General features: G+C 26.8%; 1 pseudogene; it reads left to right on the top strand.

Annotated features, from left to right (window-relative positions):
* The first annotated feature begins 6,804 nt into the window (after nucleotides 1–6,804).
* Nucleotides 6,805–7,407, top strand: LOC110265394 (amino acid permease 4 pseudogene; annotated as a pseudogene).
* Nucleotides 7,408–11,119: the final 3,712 nt, after the last annotated feature.

Raw genomic sequence — 11,119 nt, 5'->3', positions numbered from 1 at the left:
TTATTGTCAAATTAATAATATATAATATGGTAAAATATATTTTTTATTTTTAAGATTTGTAATTTTTTTAAAAATATTCTTAACGTTTAATTTTATTCAATTTTGTTCTTAATTTTTTTTATTTATTTAATTTTATCCTTAACGTTTTTAATTTGTTTTAAAATTATCTCTAAATATTTTTAATTTTGTCTCTAATATTTCAGATGGAATTAATATCCAGGGATAATTTTAATATAAACCGAAAATATTAATAACAAAATTAAATACAATTAAATATTAGAAATATTTTTTTAAAAAAAGTTACAAACATTAGAAACAAAAAATATTTTTTATTCTATATAATTAATTTTAACATTAACTGTAATGAGAAAATATCATGTGATATATTTTAGATTTTAAATTAAAATTAATAATTAATAAAAAAAAGAGAAATAAAAAATCTTTTTAATTTTAGAAAAAAGATTTTAATTTAATGATAATAAAAAATTTTATGTACTATACTTTTATTATAAAATTAATAATATATAATAGATAATGAATATACATGAATATATTATTAATTGACATTATTTAAAAAAAAAGAAGAAAAACCATAAATTAATTACTAATTAGCGATTTTAATGAGGTTGGCTAGCTCGATAATTGGTGACTTGCGGTTTCGGGCAGTGAAACAATTTATGAAGCGTTTGTGGATGGCATGAACTTTGAGAACTGTGACTTGTGAGGATGAACTGAAGGTTGAGGAATGATGAAAGAAAATTGGAAATTGGACCACTATTTTGGGGAAAAGAATTCTCTCAAGTTTATATCAATAAAAACTTTTTTTTTACATATTTTTTTTTTTGTTACACTTAAATTTTACATGTTATATTATGATATTCACTTTATAAATTCCATTGGGAAAAGAAATAGTGATTCTTTCTGTTAGTTGCTACCACCAATATTTGATAAGATAATCATCATAATAATTAATGTCGGTGTCTCTTTGACATCAAGAGATTAAAAGGTTATTAAAATAAAGTATGATTATTGATAATTTAACATTTTAAAAGTATTTATAAATATTTTTTTCAATATAATATAAAATAAGATAATAAATATTAATATATTAACATCTTTAAACATAATTGATTTAAGGGTGTTTCTTAAGATGATCTAATTAGAGACAAAGATTACTTCTTAAGGAATTTATTTTTAATCATGATTCATTTAAAGAGTTTATACATTAAGTCCTTAAGTTAATATCACAGCAAAATTTAATCTATATAATTTACAAATAATTTTTTAATCTCTTCTATAATTTAATCTATATTTACAAAAATTATCCTAATTTATCTTTTAGTGTTAGATTTTAAGTTTAATTTATACCGTTATTTAATCATATCCATTCGTTTAAATAGTCATTCACACATTAATTTGTTAAAAATAACTAATTTTGTTATATAATATTATATTTGCAAATATTTTTTACATTATTATTAGTATATTAAAATTAAATTTATTATTGTTTTCAACTACTTAATTATTTCATTAATTTAAAAAAATACTAAAACAGATTAATAGTAACAAAAGTGAAATTCAGGATGAGATAGAGATGGTGAAAAAATTGAAGCACATAAAGCCAAACTAGATTGGATGGCTCCTTGGAATCTAAGTATGTAACCTAACCTAACCTAAGTCTGAAGTTTGAAGTGGGTGAAGTGTGTAGTTATTATTATTATTGCTGAAAGTGAAAGAGTTGGACAGTTGAAAGCAAAAGGGTTTCGAGATACACATTACACAGTGCACTTTATTATTACTGTTGAAACCGGAATCACAAAGACTTCACTTTTTAGTGGATCATGAAACTTCTTCTCTCTCTCTCTCTCTCACTCTTTCATTAGTGGACCCCTACCTCATTGTTGAAATTGAATTCTTCAACCTTAACAAACCATTCATTTTTGTCATTTTATCCATACCATTAAATGTCTTTTTTTTTTTTTTTTTTTTTTTACAATTGTGTCTTGATAAAGTTTAATATGTCCTTACGATAATCTATTTTATTTAACTAGAATTTAGGTTTAAGGAAGCTTCGTAAATCGTAATTATATTTGGGTTTATTCAAAGTTTGTCATGAATTTTACTATTGATAGACAATCTAATTAATTAAAAATTGGTTTTATTATTATTGAATTTCTTGTTTATTTTTTATTTTTTAATCCATAAAAATTTAATTTGTTAAAGATAGAAAAAAAATTAAATATGGAAGCTAACACTTATTTGTGTCATTTGAATTTTTTCATAATAAATATAATTATTTTAACTGAATAATTGTTAAGAGTTTTTATATTACAACTCTATTTAATCCTTAAAATGATTCGATTTCAAAACTCATTAAGAGAATAATATAGTAGTTGGATTTTGTAAGAGTCGACATCCACTAACAGAATTAAGATCTTTTAAAATAAAAAAATTAATTATTCTTAAATTAAGATAATAAGACACATATTTTATAAAAAAGATAAAATTAACAATAATTAATCCTTCACTTTTTATTAATTTTTTCGCTCCAGATGATCTAAACTAACAAAGGAGACATGATTATAAATTGTCATATTAGCAAGGGTAAGATATTATTCTTATTTTTTCATAATCATTTTAATTCTGAATCTAGAGAATCTTATGATTAATAACAAATCACAAACAACTTGGCTAGAAGTGAAGTGAGGAATCTCTTGAACAGACATGCATGTGAGACACTGGCCAGAATGTTTAAAATCTGATCAAATTTTCAGTGATGACGATTGAGAAGTGAGAACTGGTAAACGTTTTCAAACTGAAACCAAAGCATTCATCATCAGCCTTTTTGAGCTTATACATCGGCTCTGCTGAGTACTGATCATATTATATTCTAAAAAATTGCATAATAATAATAATATTTTGAGTAATGCTCCAAATAAGTTCCTAACAAATTTTAGTTGGATATTTAGTTTTTAACAAATTTTAGTCACTAAATTACTTCTTAAGCTTTTATTTTATTAAACAAATTAATTCACACATCAAATTATTTGTCTATATAAAAAGATTGATATGAGAATTTAAAATTTTTTAAAAATTATTCTGTTTGTATTAATTAATAAGAATAGAAATTAATTTGTCTAATTTTTTTTATAAAAGTTTGACGAAAATAAAAGATTAAAAACTGATTTAGTAATTTAAATTTGTTAAAAACTAAATTGATAGACTACAAGTTTTTAAGAACAGATTTGGTATATTATTTTAAGATTACATTATTAGCCTTTTACATTTTACATTTTACATTTTCCTTCATCATTACTAAAAAATGAAATAAAACATATACTACTATAATTCAATGTCATTGTTGCTATTGGTGTCTATCCGTAGATAATATATTATTATAGGTTGAGTCTATAACTTTTTATTAAAAAAAATATATGGAATATGAATTATAAAACTTATATTATATAAAGTAAATTTTATATATTTATATAGAATTTAAAATAGATAGTTATTTAAGTTCTTCATAGATGTTAGGCTTAAACACTATATAACTACACTTTTATAAACAATTTGACCAACAAGCATCTAATACAAGTTTGTGTGACCTACTAAAAGTACATGAGCTTCACAAACTTATATTAGAGGATTATTAATGGTAGTGATTGTCAATTATAATTTTGTATAAAAAAAAATGAATCACAAATATAAAACCCATTTGGAACCACTTGAAGAGTTGGAGTTCATGCATCATCCATTCAAATAGGGATAACAATTTACAAAAGAAGAAAGTGCCAAAAGTGAACAGTGTTATATTTTTCTGTATGATATTCATCATCACACTGTTTTATTAGTGATGAAGCAGCCAGACATGCTTTTTCCATGTGTCTGTCTCACACTGCCCTTCTAAGGTTGAGTGTATCAGAATGAATGCAGTGTTCAAATTTCAAGATTCTTATTCAGACATTGAGCTGCGCGCAATGCCAAAAATAGGACCATGAAAATTTTTTTCCCACCATTTGTATATTCAATATTAAAGGTAATTTAGTATATAATATTAAAACGGTGAAAACGGTCGTTTTAGTGTATAATTCTTTCGGTTATAAAATTTATCTTTTTTCATAATTATTTGCACATTAATTATTTATTTGAATAATTAAATAATATTAAAGGTAATTTAATAAGGAATGATTCTACTATAATACAATTTAATAATTTTTATTATTTAACGTTTCTCAATTTTTTAATTTACAGAAACAGATTAAACAGTTATTTAATTCCTCAGATGCTTTGCAACTTTTTCATGTCTCCATTACCCTTTAATTGTGAATTATAGTTTCAAAACAATTATTTTACATAGTCATATTCAAAACTCAATGTAATTAGGGTAATGCTAGGTAGCCAAAAAATAATTACAATATAGAAATGTCATGTAAAAATTGCTATTCTCTTGATAAGCAAGTGATATACACCTCCTTATCGCTTATCCTCCTTATCACCTATCATTTTGTGATTGTATCCTGCACTTTTGGTGGCATGCTAAACATATATTTAGTGTTTTTAACCTTTTTTTTTTTCACAAAATACTAAAAATAAAAAACAGCAACTCAAACAAAAGAGTGTTCTAATTATTTGGTCTGCATGAGTCCAATAATGTGTGATTGTCTTTTTACAATTAAACACCATATTTTCACCAAGTTAGTGTTTAGTTTGGTCAAGTTCATGTGGACATGGTGTTTGTTGCACTTGTCCATACCATATATCAAATATATTGATATTGATTGAGAAATTTCATACATATATATTTGTCATAATGTGGTGACAGATTTGTTTGTGTGCTCTAAAGTTCAATGATGAGCCTTCTAGATTTCTCCTTTTAAGGCTTGTTGTGTGTACCAGAAAGGTTTTAATTTGACATGATTTGTTCAACTTGAATCCTCACTTAGAGGAGTAGGGTCCCTCCCTTTAAATGATTTGGCCACAACTGACAAGATATTTCAACTTGCTTAGATTCAAGTTCTTTAATAATCTTTAAATTTATTTTAACCAATTCTAAAATGAATTAAGCAATGATACATATATGGATACTTTTCTTAATTTAAAAATAATTTTTATAGTATAGTATAGTAGACACTAAAAAAAATTTATATATTAAAAATTTAATATGTATAAATAATAATGTGTATTATAATATATTAGTAGCAGTTAATAAATAAGATTAAAAAAATAAAAGCGTATAAATATATAAATAATTGAAAAATTATTAGAAAAAAATAAGTTTGGATTAACGTAGAAAAACAACAACGATAAAAAAAATTTTTGTTTTGATTTTTTTAATGACAACCGTAACAATTGAACAGAGTTTTTTAACAATAAGAATTATTAAAACAGACTTTGAAATAAGATGAAAGACGAACTTTTAGCAGATTATATAATTATATATGTTAAAAAAGAGAATACTTTAAATTTTATTTTAGATGATAAATTGATAATTTTAGTTATATAAAATATCACAAAATAAATTTAAAATTACTAAAATCCTAAAATATATAGTTAAATGTTAATTTCTATATAATATAATTATTAATTTTGACTTATATACTATAAATTATATTTTATTAATTTTTTATTATGTTATATTTTAATTTATTTTATATTTACTTTGCCTCCTTTTTGTATAAAATTTTTGAATGCATCACTGGTTATGATAATAATAGAAGATAAAAAGTAATTTATGATCTGAAAACATTTGATAATTGTTGCCTAATATTTTGTTTGTTTGGATCTTAAAACAGAAAACCGTGGTTTCAAGGGTACCATAGCAGGAGCTGAAGCAGAAACACACGCCAAAAAAGTGTGGGCAATATTTCAAGCTCTTGGCAACATAGCCTTTGCATATTCCTTTTCTGATATTCTCATTGAAATTCAGGTATACCCTTTTTTTCTATATATTAATCATTAGTTTTAAAATAAATGCCACTCCATTAATACATTGGAAAAAAATGTATTTAAACACAAGAAAAAAATATAAGGAACCAATATAGTAACCAACCAAAAAACTGTATGTATTTAAACACAACTGTATTCTAAATATATTAGTTATGCAAAAAAATGCTATTTATACAAAAAAAAATAGTTTTGGTGTCATCTAAAATAAAAAATTAGTAAAATAATAAAATGAAGAGTTAATTACTATTTAATTTATAACTCTCATTATATGCGAGTCCTATTTTATTATTTTATTATTTTTTTCATTTTGGATAAACTTAATCCATTTGTGTATAAATACATGTATTATTTAATTTATTTTAAAATATATTTTGTATTTCAATATATATTTTATATGAATAACTATTTTTTATATGTCTAATATAATTGTTATTCAATATACTAACTTGGTCAAAAAATTTAATTTTAAAAAATAATAGAAAAGACTACCTTTTTTTTTTACATGTAAATTAATTAGTATATAATAAGAGGAATGCTAGGAGGCAGCAATTTTGGTGTTTTGTAACCATCAATTGGCCATCAATAGTGTTTTTAATGGTATGAGATTACATCTAATGATGGAGGATCACTCACTTTTATTTTGATGGTTAAGTGCTGGCCAGAAAACACAAAAATTGCTGGCCCCGTCGACTTTTTCATATAATAATAGGGAGACAAAAAAAACAGCCAGAACTTGCTTTATTTAGCATTCATTAATTGTCTGTTTTTTTGTTGATTTTTTTTTGCTTACCAAACATTTTGGATAATAATACACTGACTGAACAGGATACTATAAAATCTCCATTGAAAGTAAGAACAATGAAGAGGGCTATAAATTTGAGTATTGCAACGACCACAACATTCTACGTTCTTTGTGGGTGTATAGGTTATGGTGCATTTGGAAACTCAGCACCAGGAAACTTACTCACAGCATTTGATAAACCATTTTGGCTCGTTGACATTGCAAATTTAACACTCCTCATTTAACTTGCGGGAGCATACCAAGTTTATTCCCAACCCCTCTTTGCATTTATTGAAGAACGGGCAACAAAAAAATGGGAAATACTCGGAAAAGAACACAAAGTTCAAATCCCATTTTTATCCTCATACAATCTAAACATATTTAGACTAGTTTGGAGATCATTGTATGTTGTGGTAAGCACTCTTATAGCAATGTTAATTCCGTTCTTTAATGATATATTGGGAGTGATTGGGGCATTAGGGTTTTGGCCCTTAACAGTTTATTTTCCGGTGGAAATGCATATCAAGCAGAAGAAGATCCCAAAATGGAGTGGGAGTTGGATTCTTTTGCAAAGTTTAAGTATGTTTTGTCTCATGGTAACACTTGCTGCTCTTGTTGGGTCCATAGTTGGTGTCTTGCTTGATCTTAAGACATATAAACCATTCAGTGCAAATTTGTAGCTCAAGTCTCTTTATCTAACATTTTATGTTAATTACTACTTATTAGTTGTATTTTTCATTAACTAATTTTTATTATTACCGCACAATCATTCTATTGAAATATTAATCATTTTTTTTTTATCACTTTTCATTCTTATTTTGTTTTGATTATTTATTTATTTTTTTGGTTTGGCCATTTTTCTTTTTTATAAGATACTGAATAATAAGATCTATTATGAGAAAAATTAATATTGACATAGTTTGACAAATTAATAATGTTTAAATAGTAATAATCAAAATTATTTTTAAACATGTAATTACTAAAATGGGCCTACTTAAAATGTTCTTTTGTCTTATCTTTTCTATTTTATTCCATTATTATTATTATTATTATTATTATTTGTTCATACCCTGGCCCAATAATAAAGGCTCAGGGTCCAAGTAAAAGAAGCCCAACCCAAAGGGTTGGCCTTCACCCAGTACCAGCCTTCATCCCTGGAAGTCGGTACTCAACACGACCTGCTCCGAAGAAGTCGAATATGAGGGTTAGCTGGCAGATAACACTTATTCAAATAAGTAACTGCCCCTAGAATCTCTCTAACCACTTCATAGAGCCATATCTTAACCTCCCTAAGATATGGGAACGGTTATCCACCTAAAAAGGTGGAACTACGCCAACGGTGGTTATGGGTTCACTCCTATAAATACACTGACACCACTCAGGTATCTCTAAGCCCAATACTCTCTAAACCTGCTCACACTCTTGCTAACTTAGGCATCGGAATGTCTTTGCAGGTACCACCCCCCAGTCCATCACGCACACAAGTTGAAATATCTTGTCAGTTGTGGCCAAATCATTTAAAGGGAGGGACCCTACTCCTCTAAGTGAGGATTCAAGTTGAACAAATCATGTCAAATTAAAACCTTTCTGGTACACACAACAAGCCTTAAAAGGAGAAATCTAGAAGGCTCATCATTGAACTTTAGAGCACACAAACAAATCTGTCACCACATTATGACAAATATATATGTATGAAATTTCTCAATCAATATCAATATATTTGATATATGGTATGGACAAGTGCAACAAACACCATGTCCACATGAACTTGACCAAACTAAACACTAACTTGGTGAAAATATGGTGTTTAATTGTAAAAAGACAATCACACATTATTGGACTCATGCAGACCAAATAATTAGAACACTCTTTTGTTTGAGTTGCTGTTTTTTATTTTTAGTATTTTGTGAAAAAAAAAAAGGTTAAAAACACTAAATATATGTTTAGCATGCCACCAAAAGTGCAGGATACAATCACAAAATGATAGGTGATAAGGAGGATAAGCGATAAGGAGGTGTATATCACTTGCTTATCAAGAGAATAGCAATTTTTACATGACATTTCTATATTGTAATTATTTTTTGGCTACCTAGCATTACCCTAATTACATTGAGTTTTGAATATGACTATGTAAAATAATTGTTTTGAAACTATAATTCACAATTAAAGGGTAATGGAGACATGAAAAAGTTGCAAAGCATCTGAGGAATTAAATAACTGTTTAATCTGTTTCTGTAAATTAAAAAATTGAGAAACGTTAAATAATAAAAATTATTAAATTGTATTATAGTAGAATCATTCCTTATTAAATTACCTTTAATATTATTTAATTATTCAAATAAATAATTAATGTGCAAATAATTATGAAAAAAGATAAATTTTATAACCGAAAGAATTATACACTAAAACGACCGTTTTCACCGTTTTAATATTATATACTAAATTACCTTTAATATTGAATATACAAATGGTGGGAAAAAAATTTTCATGGTCCTATTTTTGGCATTGCGCGCAGCTCAATGTCTGAATAAGAATCTTGAAATTTGAACACTGCATTCATTCTGATACACTCAACCTTAGAAGGGCAGTGTGAGACAGACACATGGAAAAAGCATGTCTGGCTGCTTCATCACTAATAAAACAGTGTGATGATGAATATCATACAGAAAAATATAACACTGTTCACTTTTGGCACTTTCTTCTTTTGTAAATTGTTATCCCTATTTGAATGGATGATGCATGAACTCCAACTCTTCAAGTGGTTCCAAATGGGTTTTATATTTGTGATTCATTTTTTTTTATACAAAATTATAATTGACAATCACTACCATTAATAATCCTCTAATATAAGTTTGTGAAGCTCATGTACTTTTAGTAGGTCACACAAACTTGTATTAGATGCTTGTTGGTCAAATTGTTTATAAAAGTGTAGTTATATAGTGTTTAAGCCTAACATCTATGAAGAACTTAAATAACTATCTATTTTAAATTCTATATAAATATATAAAATTTACTTTATATAATATAAGTTTTATAATTCATATTCCATATATTTTTTTTAATAAAAAGTTATAGACTCAACCTATAATAATATATTATCTACGGATAGACACCAATAGCAACAATGACATTGAATTATAGTAGTATATGTTTTATTTCATTTTTTAGTAATGATGAAGGAAAATGTAAAATGTAAAATGTAAAAGGCTAATAATGTAATCTTAAAATAATATACCAAATCTGTTCTTAAAAACTTGTAGTCTATCAATTTAGTTTTTAACAAATTTAAATTACTAAATCAGTTTTTAATCTTTTATTTTCGTCAAACTTTTATAAAAAAAATTAGACAAATTAATTTCTATTCTTATTAATTAATACAAACAGAATAATTTTTAAAAAATTTTAAATTCTCATATCAATCTTTTTATATAGACAAATAATTCAAAACTCTAATCCTAACCCATCATTCACAACAAACACCCAATCTCACCTCTTTCCCTATACCATCAGCACCATCAGCCACACCAATCCCAATCCCTATCTCAGACCTTGAAATTGTTCTCCCTCTAGCAGAGGAACCCCTGCCTGCACCACAAAATATTCATCCCATGGTCACAAGAAGTAAGAATGGAGTGTTTAAGCCTAGGGTCTTCAGTGCTCAACTTGAACCGAGATCAGTAAGAGATGCCTTAATAAATCCAGCCTGGAAGGCTGCCATGGATGCAGAATACAATGCTCTACTCCAAAACCATACTTGGAAGCTAGTTCCCTTACCAAAAGGAAGAGAAGCAGTAGGCAGCAGGTGGGTATTTCGTGTTAAGTATAACTCCGATTGCAGCCTCCAAAAATACAAAGCCAAGTTGGTGGCACAGGACTTTTCACAAAGGCCAGGCTTCGATTTCACTGAGACATACAGCCCTGTTGTCAAACCCACCTCGATTCGAATTGTGCTTACCTTGGCCTTAAGTAGAAGTTGGACAATCATACAGCTGGACTTGAACAATGCATTCCTCCATGGTGATTTAACTGAAGATGTATACATGAGGCAACCAAGAGGCTATGAACAAGGAGATGGTCAGTTAGTATGCAAACTCATGAAGGCACTCTATGGCCTGAAGCAGGCACCAAGGGCCTGGTACCACAAGTTCTCTACTACCCTGCAACACCTTGGATTTAGAGCTATAAAATTTGATGTATCTGCAACACATGGTTATAGATGGAACATTGATTTTTCCATTAGAAGTTTAGAACCAAGGAATGCTTTCAAGTTTTTTAGGTGCTTATAAATGTATTTACCAATCACTTGCTTAAATGTTCGTATATTGGTAAGGAAAATTGAACTCAAATTATATTATAGAATTTGTTTTCAGACTTTTTCAATACTTATAAAAA

Source organism: Arachis ipaensis, chromosome B8, assembly GCF_059453495.1.
Source record: "Arachis ipaensis isolate K30076 ecotype BB chromosome B8, ASM5945349v1, whole genome shotgun sequence".
Taxonomy (NCBI): Eukaryota; Viridiplantae; Streptophyta; class Magnoliopsida; order Fabales; family Fabaceae; genus Arachis; species Arachis ipaensis.
The sequence above is the reverse complement of the archived record's forward strand: the minus strand, read 5'-3'. Positions and strand labels throughout refer to the sequence as shown.